The sequence below is a fragment of the Microtus ochrogaster genome, chromosome 2 (assembly GCF_000317375.1).
Source record: "Microtus ochrogaster isolate Prairie Vole_2 chromosome 2, MicOch1.0, whole genome shotgun sequence".
NCBI classification, from domain to species: Eukaryota; Metazoa; Chordata; class Mammalia; order Rodentia; family Cricetidae; genus Microtus; species Microtus ochrogaster.
The window spans coordinates 64,462,526-64,473,783 of NC_022010.1; positions in this window are offsets into that span (position 1 = coordinate 64,462,526).

Here is an 11,258-nt window from a genome sequence, read left to right on the forward strand (position 1 = left end):
AATAAAAGATAAAGTAAATGTAAATATTGTAACTGTAATTTTTGCTTGATACCTGTTTTGTTATATTTAATTTTACTATGTTAAAGTTCAAGCTTTCCTTTTTGTTTAAACAGAAAAGGGGAAATAATGTGGGAGGTTTTTCTGTCTATGTGTTGCTTTTATTGGTTAATAAATAAAAAGCTGCTTTGAGCGTATGGAAAAGACAGAACAGAACTAGGTGAGAAAAGCTAGGCTATATGCTGAGAGAAAGAACATGATCAGAGAGATGCCATGGAGCTGCCACCAGAGTCAGGTATGCCAAAACTTTAGCTGGTAAGCCACAGCCATGTGGCAATACACAGATTAATATAAATAGGTTAGATTAATATGTAAGAGTTAGCTAGTAAGAAGCTTGAGCTAATGCACCAAGCAGTGATTTAATTAATACAATATTTATATTGTTTTACAAGGTCTAACTTAATTATATCCAAGGTTTTTGATCTTTGTTAGATTTAACATTCATCATCCTGCTCTTATTATCTCTTGTATTGATGATACTCTTGAATCAAATCATTCATAGAATTTTTGATATATTTTATAGTATATACTGTATTTCCAGAAAAAAGCATTGAAAAGTTTAAGTCACAAATAATTGTGTTTTGTTCAAACACTTTTATAAGAAAAATTCTAGTCAGAAATCACTAAATTTAAAATGTTAATTGAGTTTTTCTTTTCTATTATCGAGTCTTAGAAGTATAGAAACTCACATTTATTACCTTATTCTAGATCTGGGTCCATCATGTTTGTGATTTTAAATTATTTTCTGCTTTGGTATAATGTAATTTCATTGTAATGAAAAGCTAATAAATACTTCAGAATGGAAGTATCATATGCAGTTTTCTTATTGTGTTACATTTTTCAACTTTTAAAAAAATACTAACTTATAGAACACTTAAAAACAGCTATGAAAATTATGACAGGATATAATTTATCAGCTACTAAAACTGAAATTATTATCACAAGTATTTTCAATGTCTAAGAGAACGGTTTTGTTTTCATTTACCCTCTTGGGAGTGATCTAATTTTTAGTTTGAAACTTGACATTAATATATCATTTGTAATGTCTTTCTGATTTCTAAGTTATCAAATGCTTGTTATTCAGAGTCAATGTTTTTCTTCAACTATTTTCATTCTAAAAGCCAATTTCTCCTTCTATATGTCATATTTCATATAAGTAGAAGCAATCAGCCATTGCTTTGTTAGTCTAAGTCATAAAAGAGGCAGACCACAAAATGGAAGTAGGCATCAAAAAACTCGCTAGCCTTACAACATATGAGTAAAGAAATAACCAGGAGCCATCTCCTTCCAATAGTTGTGAAAGAGAGAAGATAGAGAAGGCGGAGGAAAGAAGTTGCTTGGATTGAGGCTGAACACCACAAATACTGAGCTTAAGCAACACAGTATCTCATAAGCAATAAATAAATAACATCAAAGTTCCCTTTTGTTTCCCAGTAACAGATCCATATTTATATCCACTTATATTATATCCATGTTCTGGTGACCGTTTGCTTCAGAGAAGCTGGGAAGTACATCATATGTGTGAAATCAATGATGTATTTAATGGTACAGTTGTTGGGATAGTCAATTAGAGCTCTCACCACTAGAAAACTAAGAGATACGTTTCCTATGCCCCATGCCCAAATCAAAAATTTCACAGAAGCCAAAATACTGATCTTATTTTATCAAAAAATTCTGTACTGTAGCTAACCAGCTAATTGGATAAATGAATGGATCACTAGATAGAAGAAGATTTTTATGACAGATGATTGATAGATGGATGATTAATAGCTACATTGATAGAAAACAGTTAGATATATACATAAATACATAGTAGATGGTAGATTGGTGATAGATGATAGATAGATGATAGATAGATAGATAGATAGATAGATAGATAGATAGATAGATAGATAGATAGATAGATAGCAAATGGTTGAAAGATGGATGAGTACCAGACAGATGAAACATAGCTAAACAAATGTTAGGTAAGTAAATCATGTATAGACAGATAACAGATACTCTTGATTTTAGTAGAATTTTTCATCAAGAACAACTTCCAGCTACCCATTAGTCACTAACTGACCTGATGACTGTTTATGCTTGTTTAGAATTAATGTTTTTGGACAAAACTCTTTTCAATAAACCAGAACACCCTAGTCATTTGAGACATATTGTTTCTTTTTAATCAAGCATAATGGTCATATAATGGAAACTTCTGTAAATTAAACCTTTTATAAAATCTCAAATCCCAGTTTACCTCCCAGTATCCTGAGGCTTTCTTGTCACCCAAAGCATTACCACATGCTTTCCAATATAGATCTGTCTCAGACTGCAGTGTTTTAAGCTTTAATGCTGTGCTGCTTCAATTTCCAAGAGATGTCAGTTTTTAACTTATAAAATAATAATTCTCTTGACTTTGTATATAAGCTTTGTAGAAATGTTTTTAAATATTTAATAAAGAAAATTTTATCAAATAATCCATCATACCTCCAGTAATATATGTAAAACCATTCAAACGTGGATAGTGACTGATATTTGATATAGTATTATTAAGAGCAAATGATTTATGAAGCATATATGTTTTTGAATAAACCTTCTTTCTGATATATGGCTGAGGCTAAAGTGTGTCACTTGTTTTTCTCTCATTTTCCTTCATTAATATAACGGAAAAAAAAAACAAAGCAAAACAAGGCAAGGCTGAAGGTAACAGGAACAACACTCACCTGGTGGGAAATGCCAGGTTAATAGAAGTTCTCTTAGTGAAGGTTAAGTTTGCTCATCAAAGTGTGCCTAAAGTCTGGGAACATAATGGTTTATATCAATCCTAGTCAAAATTCATTTGGGAAAAAGAATCACAATTGAGTGATTGCCCAGATTGAAATTTGGAGAATTGTCTTTCTTGCCAAGTGATTCCGGAGGGCTCAACATAAATGTGAATAGCACCTCTGTGATGGTGGCAATCAGGTGTGCAGAAAGCTGCCTGAGCATGCACCAGGAGAAAGCAAACCAGTAGGCTATGCTCTTCTATGATCACTGCTTCAGTTTCTGCCATGTGGATCCCCCTTGAGTTCCTGCCCTACCTGCAGAGTATGACCCACAAGTACAATAGGAAACAAGCCTTTTCCTTCCCATCCTTACTCTTGATCATGGCATTTATCACAATAACAGAAAGCAAACAAGGACACTTCTCCATCTTTTGCTTTGATTCACATATTATATTTTGTATCTGTTGTATGTTTGTATGTACTGATTTTATATTACTTAACAAGCATGCTAAAAATTAATTGTTTTGATTAATTAATTAAATTTCCTTACATTATCAGTGGGTAAGACAATTTTTCAGGGGAAAATGTCCTAAGGAAAAAAAATTGCAGCTATAGAAGGCAATAGATATCTTAAAAGAATGCTGTATTTCATTTTAAGTATTGTGTTTTACATAAAATTTAGTTTAAGCTCTGTGTGTGTGTGTATGTTTGTGTCTGCATGTGTGAGTTTGTGTGTGTGTGTGTGTGTGTGTGTGTGTGTGTGTGTAGTGTCTATGACGATTCACAAGTATGTGCATACGTACACATGATCAGACAACAACATTGGATATCCTTTTTTAGGGGACATCCAACTTTTTTTTTTAAGGCAGAATCTCCCACATGCCTGGAACTCCTCAAATGACTGGGTTGCCTAGACCCCAAGTCCCAGGAATCTGTCTCTTTGTCTTATGAGTATGAAGATTATAAGTACTTGATGACATGCCTGGAAATTTTAACATGGAACTTTTGGAATCAAACAAATTACAAGACAAGCAATTTACTGACCAAGTTATCTAATTATTAAGATCTTAGCACTATCCCTGATATGACAAATTCAAGATGAATAATTATTCTTATAAACTTTTATATTCTCAATAAACTTGTTTCATCTAGATTGGGTCAATGACATGACACGAAGAATCTTAAATTTTTTTATAAATTAAACTGTTTCTTAAGCATTTATCATTTTTCTATGATAGCCTTAGCTATACAGTAGGCTCTTGTTTTTGAACACAATATTAACAACAAAACACAAGCAAGCTGAAAAATATTTAAAGCAGCAAAATAATAAAGATATGATTACCATTTTACTATTATTTTAGAATTTGGCTAAGTAAGTAGAGAACAGTTAATTCTCTAAAGAATATATTACACCATCATTATGGATAGAATTCTAGGTCATTCAAGTTCATCCAAATTTGTAGATTATGCTTTTGAGTAGTAGAGTAAAATGATAAAATATCCATATGAGATGATATAAACTATTAATATAAAAACAATTCTAAAATATAAGCAAGCTTAAAACCATAATTCTACTGAGCTTTGTAGGTTTCGTATTCAACAAACTCTGACACTATCTCAAATATAACTGAAGCATGACTAGCAAACAAAAGATTTTTCTCTTAGCAATAAGATAATCTACAAAAATTACTCCAAATAGATGATTACATAATTCTACAAAAGCAATTATCTCTTTCCCTGAGCTAAAGTATATTGAAAGGGTGAATAAACAGAGGCAGAAAAAAATTAAGTCATATTCTAAACCAGTAGTAAGAAGTTAAAAGTCTGCAACCTGAAATTGAAGTTAGAAAAAAATAAATATTAAAATAAGAAACAAAAGAATTCAGTGAAGCATAACCTTTTCTTAAAGTCACTACCTCTGTATTCATATATCCTTTAAATATTATCTATATACAGACATTAACTAAAGGAAATGTGTGCATATTAATATCTATGTTTGCCCACATAGGTAATATTCTTTTAAAAAAATCCAGGAAACCACATAATACTTCTAAGAAAGTAACCCTCCCTTAATAGTGGACTTAACCACATTGTGAGAGAACAGGTCTGCACCGTCACACACTTGACCTGGTAAACCCCTATTAGCAGGAGATGCACTTGTTAGAAAAGGAGACATGTATAGGAATGTGCCATGAACAAACATATGTAGTAAATATGAGCAGGAACAGATTAAAGGCATAGCTATGCATGGTAGTACATTTGGAGTAATACCTCGAGATTAGTCTCATTTAGGACTTGACTATTACATTCTTTCTAAGTCCTGTTTTGAAAAAAAAAAGCTAGGATTAGAAAGATCACTTTTTACTACCTTTCACTTTCTCCCCCATGATCTTTAGTTTTAATCACTTCACTCCTTAAAGTCTTTTGTAGATGAAACTGGCAGACTTGTCTGTCCTTTCAGTGAGCAGCTCTTTGTCAAGTAAGTTGATGCAGTAAATCTCTCAGAAGACAAATTTGTCAATTGTTACTGACACAGTCTGTGAGCTCTGTACTCAGTGATTCTAAAGATTCAACTTACTTGACAAAGAGCTTCAGGAAAAGTGAAAATTTGAAAGTTACCGATGTGGGAATGCATTCGAAAGAATCAGGTCAGAGAGGCAAAAACTCAATTATAATTCCCAAAATTGAGATGGCAAAAATCTCAACTGACCCAAATTTCTTGGCTCCTACCGGTAGCTGCATTTTGATTTGAAATGAGCTGAAACTGAAGAAGCGCTGGCAGCTTAACACCTGCTCCCTCCTTTCCCCTTGGGTAGCTAAAGTAATTACCCACCGCTTACCTGCACCAGGGTAGGGATCTGTGAAATGATGGTCGTGTAGAGTCAGTTATCTCTGTGTTCTAGGGTGCCAAATGATCATCTACTAATCAGAGGATAGACTGCTGGCCTGCAAACAGATCATCTCTTCCATTCTTCAGTCTGGCCAGGCCCACAGATTTGCTGGTCAATTTGCATTTGGTTTCTACAGCGTAAACCCCGTGGAAGGAATTATAGTTTATCTGCACTATACTTTCTGTATGTTAGTTTTCAAAACAAGCTTTACATGTGATTACCTTTTAGAAATGTCTTCAATTTGACCTTAGCAAAGGATCAGAATTTCCACAGAACAGCCACACACAGTGGAGAACACATCCTCCCTTTATAAGCACAACATACTGCCAACTCTCAGGAACATTTATGAGATTAACCATGGCAGGTACTAATTTATAGTTTAGACCTCAGCCATAAATCTGTCTTACCTGGGCAAAATCATGACCAAGAGGAAGAGCCAAATGGTGACATTACTGTTTATCATTGTGAGCACAATTTCAAAGTATAAAATTATTAAAACTTAGTTTCTTAAGAACGTATTGAATAACTGTGGGGGAAATGTTTGTTCTTTCCTGTTCTTCACACTCTTCAGTAGTAAAATCAAATCATTTATTCATGCAAGGGATATGTCATAGCTTAAACCAACAACCAAAACAAACACATTTTCCCCTTACATTTGAAACAGGGACATAATGAGTTCAAGAGAAGAGTCTGCAACTGTACATATAAAAATAAGGTAAGTGCAATAAAAGAGTAGAAAATGAATAATGTTCATCATACTTTCTGAAGGTATGTCTGTAGAAAACATAGAAATTGCACCTCAGTATAGAAACTACATCTGATAAGGTCAATAGATCTGAGCTAGACTTAAAGATTTGAGAGAAGGGCAATTTATGCAGACATTAGCAAAAGAAGTACCTGATGGGACATCAGCTGCTTTTCAGGTTACAAACAAAAGTGTTGGAATAAAAGCATTAAATAAAATACATATTAAAAAGCATATAGAACATTTGTTAACTTATAATTAAGTTTTCTCCAGACACTAATTTACTGTCATGTTCATTCCAGAGTACTGTCGAACTGGGGATGTGGAAGGGGGAAATCTGTATATAGCAGAATATTCAATATATTTCCAACCAAGCAAAAATTAGCTATGAATTTACACATTTTTTAAAAAATATTTATTCATTATGTATACAATATTCTGTCTGTGTGTATGCCTGCTGGCTAGCAGAGGGCACCAGACCCCATTACAGATGGTTGTGAGCCACCATGTGGTTGCTGGGAATTGAACTCAGGACCTTTGGAAGAGCAGGCAATGCTCTTAACCGCTGAGCCATCTCTCCAGCCTCCGAATTTACACATTTAACCTAGCAAATAGTACTACTTATGCCTGTGCCAATAACTAATGTCAAATTAGCAGAACCACAAAGAATGAGAATGAAAGAGCATAGAACAAATCTTAACATATAATAATGAAAGTGGGACCTGGGTGTTTCATATAACTAATTTCATCTTTTAAAGTATAAACATGTAAAAGATATGTTAGTAAATATTTTAAAATATGTTGCTGTTGCTGCTATTTGGGAGAAAGAGATGCTAAGGTTAAGTATATTAGTTTCAAGATTCCTTTCTTACTGCATAAAAGAAAAAGAAAGACTGATTATTTAGGCATCTCCTTAGAGAATATTTTTTATTGCACTTGTACCATTTAGAGTCATTACTAGTGATATGCTGACAAACATGAGTAATGAATAAAATCTAAAATATTTAATTATATTTAATTAGAGTATGGATGTAGCTTAGTTGGACCATCATAAGAAATCAAAAATTTGAAATACTTTAATGGAAAATAAATATATAGTTACGCTCAAATCATGATTAAATAAATTATTGATAATTTTTATTTCTGCCTTAACATTAATTAAATTAAAATATACAGATAAAGGTTGGAAACATAAACATATCATTGTATGTAGAATAACAGTTAGACAAGGTAAACAAGATAATTTTAAATATAACAATATTTTCATTTAATTATATCTATAAATTATGCTAATGAACATTCCTACATGTTGAAATATAGATATTTAAAATATTTTAAGGTGTTTTAATTTTTTGAAGTCACATTCAGCATAGGCGTTTTTGTCCTTCACAATACTCTAGCATAAAGACTAACTATAATATGATTTGAATCTATTTGCTATTTTAAACTTTAACGTGGCAGGCATTGGAAAGGATGCAGTGGATAGTAGAACATTTGAATATTTTGTGTGACCTAAACCAAAGTAATGTGGTTAGCTAAAGCATTCAGAAGTGTGTGTAAGCTAATAAATACTAAAATTTAAGAGCTAATTGTATTAAAATGAACAGCTGTGTAAGAATGGGTAGAAATCCTTATTTTCAATAATTTATCCATTTTGTCATTGAACAAATACATTTGATATACAAAATTGTGTCAGGATTATCTTCATTGCTTTAATGAATGGACCATTATGATGAGGTTCTGAGTGAAAAAGTAAGGTTTGATAACCTCAGTATAGAGGTGAGTCAGATGAACAACATAGAACCATCTGAAACTGGCTCTGCTCAATTTGCATTATTGCCTGGATTGTCAGCATCAGGAGACACAAAGTGTCAGTTTACCGTGGCTTCTTATATCAGATATATGGAGTCCTAAACTTTTTAAGTGAGTTTGATATGTACATTACTAGAATTGTTATTTAATTTTAAAAATTTTTTTAAGCTTTTGGTACAGTTTTACTTTGTGTGCATGTGTGTGTGCATGTGTGCACTGTGTGCGATGGACAATGAAGGACATAGATTAGGTAAGTGCTATGAACAGAATCAGAGACTGAATTCTACACTGGAAAACCCAAAAGACATTGATGACTTCAAAATCCAACAGAAACAAGGGAGCTAGAGAATGCTCCTGTCGATGTTTTAGAGAAAACTGGCAGTGATAAAGCAACAAATTATAATATTATCACTCCAAACTGTGTAACCATAAATTGCCCTTGCATTAAACCCCTGGTTTGGTAAAAAGCATTGAGGAGAAATTAAAACAAGACAGAAAAAAATAGGCTTTGCAGACATGAAGTAAAACACACCTAACAAATTTGGCAAACCAATATTTCTAAGGTTCACTATGAAGACTTACATTGAAAGCAGAGGTCTAAAAATGGTACAAAATAACCAGTGAAATCTCAAATAAAAATGCCATATCACCAGAATATGAATATAGAAATTTGTGAGTTATTCTTGCAAATGATCATGCTAGTTTGTTACTCCATTTTTAATTCTAGTGAGAAAATATCAGAAAAATGGATTTATCTTGACTCTAGTCAAGCATAACCAATCAGTCAAGTGAAAGAGCTGTATGGTGTGATTATTAACTTTAGGATTTGCTTTCCTCATCAGAGTGTTGGAAAGTTATAGTGACTTGCTGCTTTTTCTCTTGAGGCTGTGTCACTTCTCAGAGGAAGAATTGTATACTGTGAGCTGGCTTTAGGTGGTTTCAGACTTGTTCCTTGCTTTGCTCTCTCGATTCCACTCCGACCATATGTTGTCTCTTCTTCACAATCCAGAATGCACCTCCACTCTGTGTTTTGAAGCATGAAAGTATGGCAAGAAAGCGAGCATATCATTGCTATTCACTCCCAAACCATAGCAAAGTCAAGTCCTTTCTATTTTGACTCATTGCTCTCAGAAAATACATTATTCTATCAACAACCAAAAAGGACAACAATAGAAAAAAGCAAAAATAAAATCCCTGGAAGTTATTTCCTGATTTGTATCTGGAACATATATTTTTAAAATTGCAGCTTAAGAATAATAACATGCCTAACATAATTAGAACATGGACAAAGTACTTTACTAAACAGAATTGCCAAAAAGGCTACAAAAAATGCCCATTTAAAAACACATACAAAGTAGTTATCAAAGAATTTAAAATGAAATACTACTTTGCAGTCAACCAGGATAACTTGAATGCAAGAAACAAAAAGTTGGTGAGGATATAAAGAAACCTAAATTGTCAACTTTGTTTGTGGCCATGGAACTATTTTGGAAAGCAGTTTTGCTGTTTTTTTAAAAGAAACTCTCATTTTATCTTATCATAAAGCAATTCTATCCCCGGTGTGTGTGTGTGTGTGTGTGTGTGTGTGTGTGTGTGTGTGTGTGTGTGTGTGTGTGTGTACCAGGTATATAGCCAAGAGGATCAGAAGCACATTTAAATAAAAAAAGTATAAACAGGATTGTTCATGGCAACAATATACACATGCAGATAAAAATAAATATACTATAATTAGTTTTAAAAGCTGAGTAGAAAAAGCATATATGATTAATTTCCTAAGAAATTTATACCAAAATCATAGAAATTGACATTTTATTAGAAATTGACAACACTTGGGAAGAGAGAGCACAAAAAATTATTTACAAAGAGATGACAGGACTCTTTTGGGAGCTGTTAAATTTTTGGAAGGCTATGAAAACTGAAAATATACTAAATATTCTCTCCTACAAATTACACCCTCATGATGTCTTATTGGATCTTTGTTAATGAATACAAAGATAAGTAATTCAACTTAACTATTTAAAATATCTGTGCTAAAACAGTTACTCATTTGCTAATGTGCATTTTTTTAACCTTTTAAAAAACTCTTGTGTGATTGCAAACACCCAGTTTCTCGATTGCAGAGGTAGCAGATGGAGATGGGAAGTTCACCTGGAATAACTGACTATGAAATCTAGGTGAACCAATCAGTGAGCTGTTGAGTGAGAGATCTAATAAAAAATTAAAATAAAATTAAAATAAAACATGTCATGGAGCATAGTTGAAAAAGATGCTTGACATTGACCCCAGGCCTCCACACACACACACACAACCAAACATTCACATTACTTTCCCACACACATAAACACATGTGCAATACATATCAAAACTATTTCATAAACTGTAGGTACATTCAAATATCATTAAATTGATTTTTTATCATTATATTTCAGTGGATCAGTATACATTTCTTTTCCTTTCCTATTTACCACAATTTAAATTATTTTTATGTTGTATATTACAGGTATTGTAACATAAAATATGTAAGACAAAGAGTTATAATGTGAGCTCTGGAGTCTGGGTGATAATTCTTTTCGATGGCCACATATTGATTATCACAATGCACCATTTCTTTGTGATACGTTGATGTGAATTGAAGTTGATGACACAGAATGTATATATGAGGAGTTCATACTTTCTAATCTCTCCTGCAATAAATCTAAATCTACTTTGAGGAATAAAGACACATTTCATTTGAGCATGAAAATGATTCTTGCATCATTAGAGCTACACATTCATAAAATCAACACCTAGTTACTCACTTATAATTTCAGAGATATTAATTGGATTCTAACTTTAACACATTATTTTTAAGTTTATAAAGTGTCCTGTATACTGTTTTAACTTTAAGCTTTCTAAAATAGAGAAGTAATCTTCAAGCATATCCTAAGTTCACATTATTCCAAAAGATAATGATTGAAAGAGCTTTGTTAATAAGAAAAGAAAATATAGACATGTACATATACTCCC